Source organism: Etheostoma spectabile, chromosome 15, assembly GCF_008692095.1.
Source record: "Etheostoma spectabile isolate EspeVRDwgs_2016 chromosome 15, UIUC_Espe_1.0, whole genome shotgun sequence".
Taxonomy (NCBI): Eukaryota; Metazoa; Chordata; class Actinopteri; order Perciformes; family Percidae; genus Etheostoma; species Etheostoma spectabile.
The window spans coordinates 13,057,540-13,076,694 of record NC_045747.1 but is presented as its reverse complement, the minus strand read 5'-3'; the positions used below and the strand labels follow the sequence as shown (position 1 = coordinate 13,076,694).

Here is a 19,155-nt window from a genome sequence, read left to right as displayed (position 1 = left end):
TTCTCAGTTCAAAAAGAAAAATGAAAATGGTGTTTAATTACCTGGAAAATGCAGCTTTGAGTTTTTCTCTTACATTGATTAGACTTCACTGTCACAAGAAAAATGCCTTGAGTCACGGATATGTTTGTTCTGTAAATATTCTGTATTTTTATTGAATGATTGGAATGAGGTCTCGCACTGGGTCAAAGAAATTGGATGTTGGGTGTTAAAAACTATACTAACTAAAAGCTATCATGATTTTTTGAATTACAGAGGGGACACTGGCTGTTCCACATGAAAATAAGAATGAGAATATCCTTCAACAGTCTTGATCCAAAATGAAATTATTTCAGTATTTATTTAATAATGGATTTTAACAAATTTCCCGTAAGGATATTAGCAGGAAAAAAAGCCTTGACAATTAAGCTTGAATGGCTGTGGAGTGTAAAATGGAGAGCCACACATGTTGAACTGCTTTGTTGCAGACTGTAGTTCCTCTCTCACACTGTACTGTAGGTGGCAGCCTGGGTATGCTGTATCACAAGGCAAGAACTTGGAAATCCAATTTGCCACAGTACGGACAGTTAATTTCTTTGCTAATTTTATAAATGCTGCAAAAATGTTCAGCTGTGCTGATACAATAATGTTATGTGAAAGAGGATTAGGTAGAGCAGTAGCTTATGGCCAGGGAAGGCTTATAAACTATAGGTTGTAGTGAGCTTTTTTATCTTCATACCGGTTTAATTAAACATTTACTCTTTACTAATATCTGCATCAGAAATGCTCAACACCTGAGCCATTCAAATGCTTAAACGTCGTGTGGAGTCACTCATGTGTGAAACTGGCATTCCTGGTGTGAACCTACTGCAATGTGTGCATTTTAAATGTTACTGAATGATATGTACTTGTACTCTAATTATTGTATTTTTAAACTTGAAATCTGTAGTCCAATAAATCCTTTGAAGATTAGTGTGTATGAGACGTTCAATTATTTACTTAAAAGCTTCCTATTGCACACATCTTTCTATTAAAACACATCCTTGAACTTTTCATCACTCCACTTCCCATATTACAAGCTTCACTAATGACTGTTGATTCAATGACTGCCAAGATCAAACGTTGCTTTCTGTAAGAAATCAACAATGTGGCGACTCCTTTGCATTGAAGCTCTGCGGTAATCACAGAACTGCATCAATATCTGCATTTAAAAAGGTTTTTTTATTTATTTTTTAGGACAACATCAAGATAATTCACTGGTGTCAATATATTACAGCTACTTATAAACTACATACATCATTTTGAGATGCATGAAATTGTGATCATGAACTTAGAACACATTCTTTCTAGCTGAGTAGAGTTGGGGATGATATTGGTACAAAATGCCATGCGTGATGTAGGTGACAGTCGAGACTGAATGTGTGATATTAGAGTTAATTAAAGCTTTGCGCCCCATCTACTGCAAATGCTTGCACTACTGCAATTAAGAATCAAAGGCGAGGGCTTAGTGTCAGGGGGGTGTCTAATACATGGTTTTAACAGGAATGGGACCTGATTTGCCAAGCTCCTAGCGACAAGCATTAACAACAGCCTCAAATTAGAGGGACATTAATATTCATAAGTAAAACAATTCATCCTGTGAATGTGTGATGAAATGGAATCCTCTGAGGTGAGCTCGTGTCCAGGCTGCCATCGTTCATTAAAATATGCCATTACCCATGAAGTGCTTAATCTTTATGAAACGGTGGTAAAATCAGTTTTAACTACTCTGACAGAAAGGTGGAAATTGTAATATTGTTCTGCACCTTTTTATATTATGTTAATCTGGTAAAAACATTTTTTTAAATGTGATGTAAAAGAAACATAGGTTTCTTTATGTCTCATTAACTGAATTGCTTAGGCTTTCTGAATGTACACTGTATAATCTTTACTTGTGCACATTGATATTAGCCTGTTATTCTATTAATAAGACGTGAGTGCTTTGTGATGCTTTAGGTTAACTGTCTTACGTTGCCAATTGCAACACAACTCTGTGTGTGTGCGTGTGTGTGTGTGTGTGTGTGTGTGTGTGTGTGTGTAGTCCCTGCCAGAGTCTCTGCCACTAGCCTGTAATTATGATCCTCGAGGTAATTTTATCAGGCTCATTAGCTCTGATGAGTAAACGAGAAGCGTGCCTCTAATTTATTGGCCATCCAGGCTGGAGACTTAATTCTCATCAGAGAGATCATAATATTTGTATAGAGACGGATATACAGTACATGTACTCCGTTACAAGGCTCCTCTACCAATCCTGAGGCCGAGACTTTAGTGACTCAAAACCAGTAATTGCACTCAAAACATGAAGTCTGTTTGGATAATTGGGCATGTGCTAAAATTATTTATTTGTTTTACTGATGAGCAGGGCCACAACACATTGTCTCTTTTTGATTCAGGCATGATTTTAAATAAAAGCTATTGTTTGTATTGTACCGAGTCTTGTGTCTATCTTCCTGCACAAATTTAGATTCTCACACCTCTGCAAACAAAATTGCATTGTTTTGTTCCCTGTTCAATAGAGATGATCCATTTTCTGTGTCAGAGAATGTGTTAAGGGAGCGGGGTAAATATGCTCACAATTTTCAGTGTGTAGAAATTTGCATTGAGGGGAAATTATGCATGCTGGCTAGTGGAAATGAAATGTATAAAGTGCATGACTGGTAGACTTGACAAGTGCAGCTTTCATCCATCTCAAATGAATAATTTTCACTTCCCTTAAACATCCTTAATCCAACCATGTTATCAGCGGGCATGCAGGATTCTGCCAGACTTTCTCCTTAACGGCACAGCAACTTTCAACTCACTTGAGATTCTGCACTGCAGTTGCTTACCACATGGTCTTAGGGACTCACTCTTATCCTTTCCTGCTGGTTTTGTGGATCAGTAAAATTCCTTCAAAACACAATATATACATAACGCAAGTCTTAATAGATAGCAGAATGTCTCACTCTACCCTCCTCTGTGCTGCCTCAGAGGTCGACTTAATGCACTGTATTTTACCTCTGATTCACATTGGCAGAGAACTCAGAGGATGGTGTCTAAAAAACCTATTTGCTCGGTGGCCCTTTGTCCTCTATTTCAAATTTTAGTGACAGAACCTTCCATGCTAGTATAACGTGGTTGGATATTCATACGGTGGTAAAGGGATAGAGAAGGATATTCATGGTAAATTACTCATTTACAGCCCAGCATTCAGCAGTTTGACTTGTTATTTTGGGAACGTTTCCTTGTCGTCTTTACTGAAATGCATACTTATGATGATACTACATTGTGGCAAATTCCCACCTCTATCCCGTCCTTTTAATTTATGCACTGTGGCAGGTTTTCTAAATACTACTGACAATAAACAATTAAATGTGTAATTGGTGTTTATGCTGCTAATCCTTGTGATAGCCTCTAATATGAAGGGTTACCTGGCTATTTTCAATATCCACTCTCTTAGAAGCTTCAGTTTGTGATAAGAATATTAACCTCATCAATTTCAGGTAACTTTCAACGCTTTAACATCTTGTCTTAAAGACCTGCGTGTTAGCAGGAGTCTCAGCCTTGGCATTTAGTGACATTTTAAGCCTTTTAACAGAATCCAGACAGGGATTTGCAGTTTCTACCAAAGGAAAATAATTTATATCCTCCTTTCTGAGAAACTGTGGGTAGAGGGATTAAATGCACCAGAGAGATTTGTATGTGGTGCAAGTAAAACAATATTGTGACTCAGTTAATACATTTACTACCATCTACTTTCATACTTTGAGGAAGTCGGCAGTTGTTACTCCTCTTGCTGAAGGCATGCTTTTCTTGTTTAATTTTCTAATTTTCGAGGTTTTAAGTGTATAGGTCAAAGTGATAACAGCACTGTATACCTGACCTCTTACAAGAGTGCTTTGAGGCACCATGCGTGTATGCAGGGTGTGAGGCAATGACAAGTCTGTCCCAGACCAATTATTTTGCATTCCTTCCAAATCAAACACCGTTAAAACCTTTTGAACAAGCACATTTTTTCACCCTGCATAGAATTACATTTAAAACATAATGATGTCCTGTGCACACAAGGAAATATTTCTGAATGACAGTTTGGAACACAAAAGGTCTTTTCTGCATGTTGGATGGTTTGTGCACTGTGTATCTGCCAGTGTGTGTGATGGCTGCTGTGTAGTGGAGACATGCAGAGCTCTGTTCTCTCTGTGGGCAAGCCGCTTTGATGCACTGCCTCTCTTATCTCATGCCTGGCAAGGTTAATGAAGTGGTGGCACTTTTGGAGGAAGTAGAAATGGGATGAGTAGCAAAGACCAGAGGAAGCTTGGAGATGAAACGTCCTGCTCTTAGCGGCTGTAAGTGGCAATTTTGGTGAATTACATAGACAATAAGGAAGGGGGTGTCATCCTCTTAAACACAACTGTGGTCTGAATCAGGAATGGTTGATTGCATCTCTTTCAGCCTGGTTCATATGAAATTGCATTAGCATTTAGGCATCACTTGTAACTTGATCTGTCAAACATCTCCTCATAATGCCATGCTAATGTTTCGAAGTAACATTTAAGTCAGGTTTTGTGCTCTCTAATGTTGTGAATTGCATTCCGATGCACAAAAGAACATTATAGCACCTTAAAACCTAGAAATCGACTCGTGAAATGCCTGACAAGTCTAAGTTGTTTTCTGTCTTTGAACTTTATTTGAATTAGAGAGTGCTCATATTTTCAGCAGAGTGTAGTCTGCTCTAGTCCTTTAACAGACTTCTGAAAACGCACTGTGCCATTGTCAGAGGCAACAAGTCTCAATTAAAGCGAAAGAGTTGGCTTATTATTTTTGTAACAAGTGTCTTGGAAGTATGCATGGTTTCAGTTTAAACAAAGGGCAGAAATGCCACCTTAATATACATTTAATAACAGGTGATGTACTGCTAATGCGCTGTATTGCTTAGCTTTTTGGTTTTAATATTCCAACTCCCTTTGCATCTATGAGAGCTAATAGGTAAATAGTCCTGAATGGAAGAAATGAACATGCCAATGAATTAGCATATAGATGAGTTCATCTCATACAAATAGTGCTCTTTTGCCCAGAACTCCCTGTGCTGAGCAAAGATCATGTATGTAATGTATGGATGCAGAAAATGTAAATTAATCCATTTCAATCATCATTCAATCTAATAAGATATTATTTTCCGCTCTCTCGTTTGTCCCTCGTTTCTCAAATGTCCAGAAATATTGAGAGGGCGACAAACTATTCCCTGAAGCAGCTTAATTGTTTTACATTAAAAAACAGCATACTGTACACACAAAAATATAGATAGAGAGCAGTTGTAAAATTGATGTCAGTGACAAATGAACACCAGGATCATTTGCATGTTGATCAGGCAAAGGCTGAGTTTCACATAAATAAATGCCTTAGTGTTGCTGAAATCAAAATAATACTTTAATTTTCTAAAGCATTGATTCCATAAAAGAAGTGACATTGGCTGTATGTTTTGTATTTGCTCGTCATTATTGTAATTCCATAAACAAACACCACCTCACTAAAACAGTACTATTTGTTACATAGCTCTTGTTAATATGCTAAAAGGAGCTTAAAGAATTGGGTCAGCTAATTAAGCAATTAGCTTATTTCAGCTCTGTGGTCAGGCTGTTACTAATCTATGGCATTGTGAGCCCAGATCTGCCAAAAGCGAGAGGCTTGTGTGTCTGTGTCTCCCATCCCGTCTGACAAAGGATCATGTTTGAAGCCATCCTTTCCCTCAGCAGAAAGGCAGAAGACTTGTCTCTGTTCACTAATGCTTACGTTTCGCATGCAAATCCCTGGAATTGAATGGGTTGTTTATTGTCTAGTTAATATATTGAGACATTTATGTAGTGCTGTTGAAGTGTTTGCTTTTCACATTTGTAGCTGTGTTAACACACATGAAATCCCAGACAGATTAGAGTTTGATAGCATTAAAGCCATGATGAATGTTGGTGGCTTTTGGCAGAGCCCACCACGTGGCTTTTTACCAGGCGTCTGACTAGGGCTGAGTTAGGCAGCTTGGCTGCAATACATCAGATGTATAACTTGATGGAAAAGTTAAATACCCTGAAATGTATCGGTCCAGAAGAGACTGCTGTTACAAATGTACATTTGCTGACTGTGTAACTTAAACTTAAAGGGATTGTTTCCTTTTTCCCACTTAACGAGACTGAAAATATCTATCTGTCTTTCAATATCTGTGTGCATTTTGAAGGTAAGTGATGAGCTTAGCTTAGCACAACAAGAGGATGTCTGTGGGATCAGTAGCAGCTCTGCTCAAAGATAGGTACATACAAATTGTTCATTGCCGAGGGTCAGTTTCCTAGATTGTACCATATAGCCTTGTTTTAACAATTTTTACAACATTTATAGCCACGTATGAATCCTAACTATTAGTGTTTGGAAATGGGTTGAAGATGTGGACTAATGTGGACTTGATGTTCTGTTTAAAGTGGTATACTTGGACAAATCTTTTTAATTGACTGTGTCTTTCCCAATGTGAATGTAAGGCCTTTGAGTTTGTGCTAACACCAAACTAACAGATTCAAAAATAACAAAAATAGCAACAGCAAATGCTCATTTAGAGATGCTGTAGTTATACATGATTAACTGTGATCAGGTTTGTAGGGTTGCATCTGTCTTGTAAAACATCATCACTGCATTATGTGAATTTACATTCATGGTATCTGATTAGTTGATGAGATGATGCCTGCAAATGAACAACCATGAGAAGAAACCCCTTAACAACTGTCACATGAGGTGCTCTACCATCTTTGCTGTAGTTTAGTTTTCAAGTGGAAAATAATACAGATTACAGCTTTAAAGCGTGCTTCACGTCTACTGTTAATAGTAAATTTGAAATAATTAACAATTTATTTTAGAACTTGTATTTAAAAAGGACCAGTATGTAGGATTTAGGGGGATCTCCTGGCAGAAATGGAATATAATATTCATAATTATGTTTTCATTAGTGATTACTTGAACCTAAGAATCCTTGTGTTTTCATTAGCTTAAAATGAGCCTTTCATATCTAGATATCTTCATATAGAGCAGGTTCTCTTTTACGGAGTCTGCCATGCTGCACCGCCATGTTTCTACAGCAGCCCAGAAAAGACTAACTAAAGAGAGGGCCTTTTCTTGTTACCTGAAGGCCACACTTGGAAGGCGAGGGGTGTTCAGTTGGTTGCAATCTGTGACCTCACCTCTAGATGGCACTAAATCCTACACCCTGGTCCTTAAAACCAGCAATAACCGATTTTTTGGCCACTTGGGGGTACTGCAAATGAGCTGTACCTTTTTAAAGTTGACATGACGAGCTTGTTAGCTAACACTTGCCTATTTACAGTACCAGTCAAAAGTTTGGGGTCACTTACAATTTTCCATTCCACTCTATTACAGACAGAATACCAGCTGAACTGAGTGGGGGGCTGATCTTTAATTCAATATCTACATTATCCATTATCAGCAACCATTCATCCAATGTTCCAAAGGCACATCCTGTTTACTAACATGATATAATTTTAAAAAACTAACTAAGAAAACATCGGAGAACCCTTTGCAATTATGTAAACACACAAAGTAATCTCAAAACTGCTGCCCTGGTTAAAAAAAACAATGCCACTGATTTCAGCTGGTATTCTGTCTATAATGGAGTGCAATGGAAATTTCTTAGTGACCCCAAACCTTTGACCGGTAGTGTACATATCCAGCAAGAATTGTGTTTGTTGACTGGTATTGAATCTTCTCTTAGCTCTGTTTTTGGTCTCCACCAATATCTAAAATATCAGAAACATCTGCCATTTTCTGTCAAAATCAATGTGTGTATTGGGGGGTTCATCAAAGAAAATTTAATAGAGCTTTTTTGTTGGAAACAGCTGCCTGCTGCGTCCGAAAACAACACGGCTTATATCAGTGAGAGTAAACCTAAACAGCAAAGTTGTGTGGGTGAAATCCAAACAATCTACAGGATGCTCCGTTGAACTGTTGTTGTTGTTAGTGATTAATTGTTGTGGTCTAATCAATATAAGCAGCCACTTTCACATTACACAGAGTCATTGTTAGAATGAAAATATTAATTATAGCCTTTTGATTTGAGTTTCTGTTTCAGGTTAAATATCTACACAGGAACACTTTAGAACAACATGTTACAAAGGCAATACTCTACTCTTCCTGATTGTCATCTGCATTGTATAACAAATGATCATTTTGACATTTACAACAGTTAAAAGGTTTTGATGCTATAGAAGTCTAGTATATTTTATACCATACTATGCTAATGATATTTTGATGAGCGGAATCTGGGTGAGAAGTGTACCTAATTGAAGAAAAAGGCTTGAAATGCATTGTTAAGGGGTCAGAGAGACACCACTTATAGGCATGATGATGATATGCAAGGTGTGGAAATGCATTTCCAATCTCCCTGGCTTGAGCCCATCAGTTTCCATTCAGAATTGTGTGCACTTGTTCATTAAGCTTATGCATATCATCAACTGGTGCACTCATTCTATCAGGCAGATATGGCAGGGATAAAACGCTGTGAAGGATGGAAATTCAAACAACCATTCTCATTTGCAAAGGTCATTAAAGCCTGGCATACATTAGAAAATCTGCTAATTATGAAATGGCTTAACTCCACATTCAGTGGGATTATGTCTACTCATTTAGAATATGTTGATCCCCTCCCTTACTCGTCACAAGACAGTTGATGTATGGGACTTGTGGCACAGAACTAATGTTCCTAGTGCTTGTCGGTCATCTTAACTGACTGTAAGAAGCACATAAAAGTGGCCGTCTTGTTCTGAGTGAATATCTGTATCAACACCACAGGACAGACACAAGTTTTAGAGCTGCTGGGAAAATCTGTTGTACTGATGATATTTGGCTCAGCCGTCTTTTTTTATTTTACATTACACTCGTTGAGTAAATACACTGTATCAACACAATAATCAAAGTTAAACTGATGATTAAAAGCTGCATCTAGGATCAAGGTTTCTATCTGCAACACAACTCCAGCACCAAGGTTTTCAAGGGCTGGTCTGAATACAGAATAACAGTAATTTACTCTGATGTGACATTTTCCTACATGCAGTTATAATCTGCTTTTTATATATAATACCATACAGAATCAAATGATACATTATGGGATTTAAAAATGTAACTCAACCATCTCCATTGGGACTGGTATTTGTTAAAGAGTTTAACGTGCATGTTTCAAATCGGAAACCTTTTGGCTTCAATTTTTTTTTTATGCTGCAAGAGATACCGCAGAGAAATCGCCCCTTTCCTGATAAAATACAGTATGTACTATTATTGAAATAAAATATCTAGGCCTACTATGGTAGAATATTTGCAAAGTGATACAATATTTATAAAATAAGAAAACCAAGTTCTCAACAATAGGATGGGTTTGTAGTAACCTCATACAATGCAGCCACGACATAATATGGTAGCAGAAGCTAAACACACATGTAATTTCTATGGAATTCTCAATGAGGTCAGTACGACAATGTAGGCAACATGTTTTGCTCAGTAAAAGTTGGTGAAAACAGCATTGCAATTAGCCAAATTTAGGGCATTATTTTTTCACTGAGGTAGCTACTGATGCCTCCATATACATTAGTCTACTAAACAGTCACCCTGCTGCATCAGTTACGTACACATCAGTACTCCTTGTCAAGTTAAAATCTTCATTCTAGATGAATTCAGAATTATATTGGATAGCAAGATAGTAATACACAATAAATGAAAATTAGAAAATTACAGATTTTGGAAAGCAAAACTTATTCTTTGTGACTGCAAATATTACACAGGGGGAATATTTGTTTTCAGTTTGATATATTGGAAATACATTTGGTAAAAGGCTATGGTGGGAATGTCAAATTTATGGTCACATCACTTTTGGAATTAGTTGCTTAATTTAGGCTAAAATGAAGTGAATTGGTACAAAATACATGTGTAAACAACTCTGAATGTAGTAAACTATAAGTCAAAGAAGGCAGTATATTTAAAGCAGCATTTTAACTTGATGACTTACTTCTTTTAATGCTTGTTGCAATCTTATAATTGACTGAGAATCTTCCCAGATCATGAACCTCTTACATGGATTGCATGCACACATTGTCACAGACCGGACCTTTCAATGTGGAAGCCTCCACATTGTGGACCTTGATGGCTCAAATCAGCCTGAATTTGGTCTATTTAATAATCCAATTGCCAATTAAGACAGGTGGCAGTGCTTAGATCTATAAAAGGTTAATAAGCCTCAGCTGCAGTGTGTTTCTCTTCGGTAAATGTCACTTAGACGTGGGCCACCATGGGTCAAGATCTCCCTCCAGATCTAAATTTAATCACATAACATTGCCTTGCCCCATCCTCACCCTCATTAGTCCTTAGCTTGTGCAGGAGTATGGTCTGCCTTGTTTTAGCCCAGGCACTCTCCTTCCACCCCCTGACTCTGACCCAGACGTGCCATCAGCCTGCAGCATCCACACAGACACAAACTTAAAGCTGAAATAAAATCCAACAACTCTATAGATCTAGAGAAGTTTTGCATGATGTGTATGTCTTCAAAAGTGTCTTGCACCAGGGAATACTCTGAAATTTGCACGTACCATCATATGGTGTGATCTGTTGGCTGAGCTGTCACCTGATGCAGGCCTGTGCCACCTGTCGGCCTGCCCCAGATAATGGCAGAATGGCCAGAGTGATTCAAGCAGCCGTCTCATCTTAATTATCTCCTCAGAGTTTAATTAACTAGCTCATCTATTGGCCAAAAGAAAAAAAAGAAGCCTTGAATCACTTCAAATCACAGCCACCGAGTCAAATGGATCATCATATGATTATTGTTTTGTTTAAAGCTGTTCAAACGCACAAGGTGCATCATTAAGAACAAATCCTGAGAGGCTGTGTATGATTAGAATGGATACATTTCCATATTGTTTGGGGGAGTACCAGAGGGAAAGTGCTGTCATTAAGCTCTGTATGTGTTATGAATGTGTCACTTATTTTACCGCTGTATGCTGAAAAGATGTCACGGTGTAAGGAGTCCATATGGAACAGAATGCAAAATCATTTAGTTCTGAATGTTAATACGAATTACGTACAAAATGGGTAATAATTCTTTTGCCCCACAGAAATGATTAACATAATTCTGATAAATAGGCAGATGGCTGAATGTGTGAATTGAGGTAGATTTATCTTAATTAATATCTTGAACCTACTTGGAGAAAGGTAAATGGCTCCACCGGGGCCAGAGATGTTCCTCTGTCTTGTGTGTGTATCTTTCTCATGGCCTGACATGTAATAGTGGCCTGAGGATATTAAGTTGCTCTCCAGGTATGCATCAAACCCAGGCAGCCTGCTGATAATGAACATATACCCAGGCAAGCGAGTGAGCAAGCAAAGACACACACACACACACACACACACACACACACACACACACACTTTTACTCCACAAGAAAAAACGTTTTAACAGTTTTTCCTTTTTTTCCCCCGATCGACTGCAATGAAGTGTATGTGGCTAAAATTCATCATCATTTTCCTGCGAACACATTCCATGAGCTCAGCTTGCGTGCTTTATTGCTGGTGTGTTGAATAAAGAGAGAGTTTCTTTTACTCATCACAAATTAAGGCAATTAAAATGTTAATTATTACAAGTAGAAAAGGGACAAAGGAATTCAAATAAATTGATGTATTGACGTTTTTTAATTAATTAATTCAGGTTCCTACTGTGTTGGATAATTATGCTTAAGTGTTTAATTACATATTTTGATGGGATCCTCAATTACTCTGGCTTAATAAAATATCATTAGCCTGTCTCCCAGGTTCTAAGCTGTGGAGACATACAGTATTAGTAGATGTATTTAAATAAAATATTAGATCACAGGCTGATTCGGATATGCGGGTCTCCAGTCCTCAATCTCCACTAAATCTCTGTTAACCTGTAAACCGTACCGCACATCAAAGTTTGACACAGCAGCAAACAAACAATGTTACATTTACATATTAATTAGTGTCAGGCTATCAGCATGGGTGATGAATTCAAATGTGTGACCCTGTGCTGTGGCTTTGCAGCGATCTACAGCCACAGTGCCGCCTTGCGGGAGGCTCAGCACTCAACCCAGTAGAACAATGAGAAATGACTTCGACCTAAAGGCCAACAGAGCCTTCCCCATCAAACATGATAGGTTTTATTGCACGGCGAGTGCAAATATTCAATGTCCTTTCACTGACTGTGTTTAACAGTAAAAATCAATTTGCAGTGTCACGACATCAACTGCAAAATATGCAAAGCACAGATAAGTACCTATTTGTTACCCATCCAGTGTTTCTCAATCTACCTCTTCTGTCAAAATGTGCAAAAGGAACCATAGCTGCCGTCTGGTTGCTGTATAAAAGTATCTTGTTAAAATCCTCAAAAGGTTATTGCAGGTATACAAGTGATCTGTCAGTTTTATAACTGTTTTAAAGAGCAATGGGAGCACACAAACATTCATGTTTCCATGAATTCTGTAGGCTTTACCACTTGAACGTGTATATTCTTTAAACATGTGTTTTACATCTTCTTGCTGGGAACAAAGATCCTTGACAATGGCTCAGAGGCAGGATCCTATAATTAGACCACAGTTCAGTTGGTTAGCAGGTAATTTACCTTCAGGGGAAGAAGTCTAATTATTGTCTTTGAAAAGCTAATTTAGCGTCAAACACTTCAGGTGTCTTTTCCCCTTTTTTCAGCAAAGGGAAAGGTATCCTGGAGCACTGTGGGATATGAGCCATCTCTTGTGCCCGGTGCTTTTACTGTTTTATGTTTACATGGCTGATTCTTAAAGAAGAACTTAGGAGCTATAAAAGCAGCGTGCAGTGCCTTCTTCTTTTGTTTTCTTCAGCAGGTGTGTGGGGCTTTTTTTGAGAGGAAGGCACCACTCCTTGACCTGCTGATAAATGCTCTAAACAGGTGGATCTGTTTTCAGGCAGATGGTGTTTGCGAGTGACACTGGTTCCCAGCAGAAGCAGGCCCAGGGAAAGGATCACAGTGGAGTCTCTGTAGAGCAAACCAGCCTGGTTACTTGACGGCATATGCTCTACTGTGGCCTACACCTGCTGAAGGATAGCGTTTACACCACAGTCCCTGGACTCCATCTCCGAGGCGACTGTTAATCACAGCTCACCACTCATTCAGGCACTTTTAAAAAAACAGAAAATAACTAGCAGGGGGTTTCTGACTTGAACTTAGCATTTTTTTTTGTTAGTCAGAAATGAAATTGTGCTTTCACTTGATGCAGTTATTGTAACGTTTAGAATGATCTTAAAAGCTGTTAGTCTTCAATAGAATAGAAACATCCAAGAATTTGGACACCACCACCTACTGTATGTATTGCCGACAAAATCCAATCCCATATTACACACCATTTTTTTTAGCAGGTTTTGTAGTATATTCACTCTGACAAAGTGACCAAGTAAAGATTACTCAATGATAATGATAAATGCTAGATTGTTGAATGTTCTTTTAATGGATGTTATTGTCCCACAATTCAATGCATAACGTAAACTGGATGAGCTACTCATAGCTACAAAATAAAAGAAATTAGGACTAGTGGTAAGACAACTCCAGAATATGTGGTATAGAATTGCTACAGCTCCAGAGAAGTTTTACTGTTTGTTGTCAACAGTGGGTGGATCAGTGTTCAGCAGATTCAAACTGAACCTCCTGCCTTCTTTCAGCTTCTGAAATGTACATTCGCAAGTCATTACAAGACATAAGCAATTTAAATGATCTTATGTATATGCTCCTCTTAGATCCCCCACAAATCAATATTTGTCTAATTTTTTTGTAAAACAATCTAATTAGACACCCACTTTTTCTAGGTTATATGTTTACGTTCTTTTTTTTGGTAAATTAATCAAATGTATGGATTTCTAAACTAATCGTCAATATAAAGCTACAGAGACTCTTTCCCTCTGGCTCTGAGATTGTTTATCCCTTAGTGCTGGTAAATTCTAGCCACACCAACAGGGGCAGATGGACAACAATGTCCACGGCCACAGAGATCAGTAACAGGTCCACTGCTGAAATATGTGCAAAGTGTCAATAGTCTGGAGCTCCTCTGTCCAACTGGAAACCATTGAGCTGCTAAAACAGAACTGATGATTAGGATATAGTCACCCCAGTCAGTGCCAATTCAGATGTCTTAGCAACCCTGGGCACGGCAGTTTGATCTGCCTTGCTGTCATTGATTCACAAGGCTTCCAGCTGGAGCAAAGATCCCCATTGAAGCGTGAGATAGAAACCTCTCCATCTTGGCACATCTTGGCTGGCTCAATCCCCTGCAGGCCATTAGGGATAGAATATGTTGTTTTCTATTTTTTGCCTCCAGAAGAAAAATACAGTCTGTCTTCATGCTATTACAGCCATTACTTAATTGTGCCGGATTTTCCGAGCAGAGTGTTGCTTTAATTAAGCAGCTAATTGCAATGTAGCTCTTGATTAGCTTTGGGGGATGGGAATGTTCAGACAGGCTGATATGTTGTGCACACTTCAGAATCATTTACAGAAATTGAAGCTAATTTCGCTCTCTGTCTAGTGCTGTATTAATTTAATTTGGGTTGCTTTTAGCTCATTAACACTTCTAATTAATAGGTTGACATCACTATTAAGATGTCTCTTTGAAATTGGTGTCTCCTGATAATCAGGATGCAAGAGGCTGACGGATAGAGTGGGAAGCTGACTGGAGAAAATGTAGAAACTCCTTCAGTCTGAAGTGGAGGAAGGCACCATTGTCATTTATAAACCTCTAATATTGTATCATAGTGGACACTAATATGAGCCTGTGGCAGGTGACTGAATTGGAAATGAATGGAATGCTGATTGTTTTAAAATTTGATTAGGGTTATACTGTGTGTGTGTGTGTGTGTGTGTGTGTGTGTGTGTGTGTTTATTTATGTGTGATGCTCTAGGGAGTTGGGGGCGGAGGTGCGTCAGGGCCAGATGCCATACACAGCTGAAGATCACGCCTGAGTAACTGTGTGTTTGGGTTTGTCATTTTAATGAGCAGAATTTAGTGACTATGGGCTGGTAACGCTGCGTGAGAAGCCCCATTACATTACCGTCACTTTAACCAACCTCCACTGACTAGTACACATTATGTAGTATGAATTTTTTTTTTCTTTAGAATTTAATTTTAGAAACACATTTTTGTTTTTTGGAATTAAATTCATGTGTGAATTTTGGTATGGTCTATATGCTAAATCTTCATATTTTTCTGTGTAGCCCAATGTAATCCCTGCATTATACATTTCTATATTTTACCTCTTACCTCAAAGCATGTAAGATAATAAGATAATGCAATTTAACCATTTTTAAAATCCAAAATAATATGCAGCCTCAGAATTCAACCTTTAAAATGTTCACCCATTAAACTGCAGGTGAATTATTGGGAGTGTTACCATCAAGAGGTTAAAAATGGCAGTGTATCTGACAACCACACACTCATTTGTGTACCTTAAGCAATACATTGACTTTCTCTCAATGTTGTTGTCTATTAGGTTCTATGAGTTGAGAAATAAGCATTGATTGGGAAAGGATTCAGTTATTTGGCATGATGATCAATAGGGGACCTTGTTTTCCTGTGAAGTGCTTTCTTTGCTGAGTATTCCTAAGGACAGGCCACACTGTAGGAAAGCCTTCTGTTTAGCACTTCATTAAAACTGCCTCTAATAGGAGCCACCGGGGAGATGCTCCCTGCATCGTGTGTAAAAGCGATCAACATCTGCATCAATTAACCCCTTCGTCCCCACGGAGCCCATTAGGAAGAGGAACACCCTTTAAAGCTGCATATGGTTGTAGCTCACAATGGAGAGTGAACAAATATAATTGCTTGTTTGCTTTAACATTTTCTTTTGTTTATTTCAAGAATATGTTCATCCAATATTTTTTCCAAATTGTACAAAGGCTATATAGAGTTGGAGCAGTTTGAATAGCAGTTGCAGCTCAGTGTCTCTCAAGTGGTGAACTATGTAAAGAACACTGTATATGAGTTGAGAAAAAGATACATCAAACTTAAAGAAAAGCTCATTATTGTTGAAGACAGATACATCTAACTTTTAGTTAAAGTCATTATTCTTTATTCTAATGAGTCACAGTCACACATTATCTATCAGTCACACTTATGGCTGTACTGACATCCGGTGTTTGGCTCATTTTTTCTTTCCTCAATCAACAGACAGGTCCAATTAGAAAATCATCATGAGAAGCAACAACAGTGTGGACACCTGCAATCACTAGAGAAACACTCAAAGTTTTATATACTGTATGTATATGAAGTATAAAATCCTAAATTGTTGCTGTAACTCATTTACATGTTGAGCCATGATAATCTATGCAACATGTATTAATGAAGCACAGTATATTAACATGAAGGCATTTTCTTATAGCAGCGCACCATTTAAATGAGAAATTCAGATGTCACAGGAACATTTGCTTAATAAGACAAGACGCGTTTAATTTTGAAATTACAATATTATGTTTAAATTGGGAATGATTCTTTGCAGTACCCCAAGTGACATTAGACTAGAGTCAGCCTCGCAGTGTATCTTTGTGATTAAACTGAATGAAAATCATTTTTCTAAAGAAGGAATATAGGGAACTGTGAAACAAAGTAGTGCACTGTATGACTAAAGAGCAAAATGTTTTTGTTCTAAATTGCATTTTTTTATTTATTTTTATAAATACAATATATGTTTCATAATTAATCTGAGAAAAGAAGAATCAGTGGGTTGTTTCTCTCGTCACCTGTCCACACGTATTTATCCCTCAGTAAACATCGACAGCTGAGCCCTGATACGTTTAACAAACCCCAAACCAAATCAAGAGTAATAAAATCACTCATTTTGGTTAATGAGCATATTAACAGCAGAGGTAGTGTTTAAGCACAAACAAGAACAACAACATTAATAATTGCAACTCTCTAGTGCCTGGCTGATGTAAGCTTTAATAATTAACAAGTCTTTGTCTTATCCCCTAGAGGCTGTATTCCTATTATCCAACTAAGTTACAAACGAGTAATTACACTGTCACTGAATGGTCACAACTGTTCAGCTCAGAATATCCCCATGTCCACATTTAATACCTACTTTCAATCCAGCTTACCTGACAGATGCCTCAGTTAAAGGCAAGGCATGGCATTTCAACTTATTTATATCACTTTTTCCTCCTCTCATTAGAGGATTACTCCTCTTACCTCCTGTGTTTACATATTAGTGCTAATCCAATTGAGTCAACAAGGGCACTTAGTGCAGGCTATGAACTGAGTCTGAGGGACTTAAAACAGGAGGGGAGGGGATATTAATTTACTTCTTCAGATTTTAGGCTTCCAGGGAAAATAGTTTTGAACATCTGCTATGACAAATGAAGCATTGCGAGAGAGCATGTTGTCAGTAAGAAACTGAACAGTCGGCCTGTAGAGGGAGCCCCTGGTTATGAGTCTGTCTATGGACTACACTGCCATTATGATGTAAACAGCAAAGTGTATATATTTGTATATTTTTTAAATAGCCTTTGGGGAAACATACAGTCTAGGCTACATTTATAGAATCTGGTCTCTTTCTATTACTGCCTTTATTCTAAAAGACACAACAAGGGACGAGGTGTTTGCACAAACAGCCCTAACTTCAGATTTTTAATATAAGTGATTAGAATAAGAAATGTGTTGGGTTTAAGTTTAGTCTGGGATTTGATACATAAGAGCAACAATTTCTGGTTAATGAGGATTCGGATCCCTGGTCGCTCCTCTGCTTCTCCCTTTCTCCACCATCATCTCTATAACATCAGTTAGGATCTTTGACCTGAGGGGCCATACCCCGTGTCAGCTGAAACTAATTAGCCTTTGATCGCTAGTGACTGCACACAACACGAGTCACACCGGAGGGGTGTTTTTTTTTTTCTAACCATGGGATCTGGATGCTACACTAGCGTGAGCGCACAAAATTCCTTGGTGTGGACATACAACATCTTTTTAACTGTAAGCTTAACAGATACATGAATGATTTTATGTTTTGTTCCGGCTTCAGGTATCTGTAGATATCTGTAGGTAACCTCAGTCACGTTTTTGATGATCATCATGCAAGGTCTAATATAGAAGAATAGCCTCATATTATGCAGAACTCAATTAATATGTCTTGCACCGTATCGGCTCATAGAGCCTGTATTTGTTTAGTTGAACCATTTATCTTGCCCTAATTAGTTATAGATCAATAAAGCAATTGATTTTGCAGTATGCTCAGATTCAGCGGAGGAGTTAAAGCATGAAAAATGCAATACAACCTGACCATTATATACAGACAGAAACATGACTCTTGAGATTTCCCTGAAGACTCTGCACTGTCAGCCATTATGTGTGTCAAAAATACCTTATCAATTACTGATTGTGGGAGGGACAGTGTCCTTTACAAATGCAAACAGCATTCTAAAATTCCATCTGTGTTTGGAAAAGCAAAAAACCAATCTGAGTTTAATCAGGTTTGTAAGCATAAATAATGTTTGTCGGCTTCAAGGATGGTGAATCACAGCAGTGGTTCAGGTCTGTAGAGCACAAAGGATAACATGTTGTGTTTTGTCAAAGGTTTCTTTTCCTGGCGTTTTTTTTTATCATTAATCATTAGCCTGTCCCTCTTTCTCCGGGGCTCAGAGATGATGGCAGCTAATTAAGTAGTGGCTGGTGTCAAGTATGCTAACAGACCATGTTAGGCAGGAAGCTGCTCTCTCAAACCACTAACTTAAAAGGCATTTGTTTTCTGAGTCTTTTTCCTAAACTTTTTTTTTCTTTTTTCCACCTATTTCGTTGAAATGTAGCATTCTACATTTCCTCTATCCAAATTCTCTTGCTGCAAAGTATAAAGCGTTAAATTATACAACATGAAGGGTTCAAACACTTAGGCATATTAAATGGTTTGGCTTTGTTCACCGTAAGCTGGTGAAAGACAAAATTTGGCAGTATGAGTTGAAGCATTTCAAGTATAGAGGGAACAGTGTCAGAACAAAGTGTCATCACAAAATGAATAAGCATTTTTTTCTTGAGAAGTCGAGCTGCTAATGTTTTTATTTTTATTTTAGCCTCACTGAAAATGCTGCAAATTGTAATAGCTTTTTTTTCA

The 19,155-nt window shown here is 37.9% G+C and overlaps 1 protein-coding gene across 1 annotated transcript in view; it reads left to right on the top strand.

Moving 5' to 3' along the window:
• micall2a (mical-like 2a) overlaps positions 1-948 on the top strand; it is a gene marked incomplete in the record, with an annotated part of 12,679 nt that extends 11,731 nt beyond the window's left edge. Inside the window, 1 exon segment of the mRNA XM_032538086.1 lies at positions 8-948.
• Positions 949-19,155: the final 18,207 nt, after the last annotated feature.